The sequence below is a fragment of the Meleagris gallopavo genome, assembly GCF_000146605.3.
Source record: "Meleagris gallopavo isolate NT-WF06-2002-E0010 breed Aviagen turkey brand Nicholas breeding stock chromosome 12 unlocalized genomic scaffold, Turkey_5.1 Chr12_random_7180001913643, whole genome shotgun sequence".
Taxonomy (NCBI): Eukaryota; Metazoa; Chordata; class Aves; order Galliformes; family Phasianidae; genus Meleagris; species Meleagris gallopavo.
Window position 1 is genome coordinate 1 of NW_011098153.1, and position 311 is coordinate 311.

A 311-nucleotide genomic window follows, 5' to 3' on the forward strand; every position below is an offset into this window, starting at 1 on the left:
AAAGAAGAAACAAAAAAAAAGAAGAAAAAGAAACAGAAGAAAAAAAAAGAGAAGGAACTACATAAGGAGAAGAGGAAAAAAAGAGGAAAAAAAAAATATGAGCCCGTGTGCCGTGGTACCGCCGTGCGGAGGCGATGCCGTGACTCGGATTCGAACCGAGGTTGCTGCGGCCACAACGCAGAGTACTAACCACTATACGATCACGGCGCGCTACCGGGGCTCTGGGGGCGCTGGGCGCCGGCGACGTTCTTAAGGAATGCGAATGGGCGCGGCGCTCCGGATGGGCGGAAGGCGCGGTGCCCCCGGCCCGG

The 311-nt window shown here is 55.3% G+C and overlaps 1 non-coding gene across 1 annotated transcript; it reads right to left on the bottom strand.

Annotated features, from left to right (window-relative positions):
- Positions 1-135: 135 nt before the first annotated feature.
- TRNAH-GUG lies at positions 136-207 on the bottom strand. The gene has a single exon. It is a non-coding gene; the product is annotated as a tRNA-His (tRNA).
- Between the last annotated feature and the right edge of the window lie 104 nt (positions 208-311).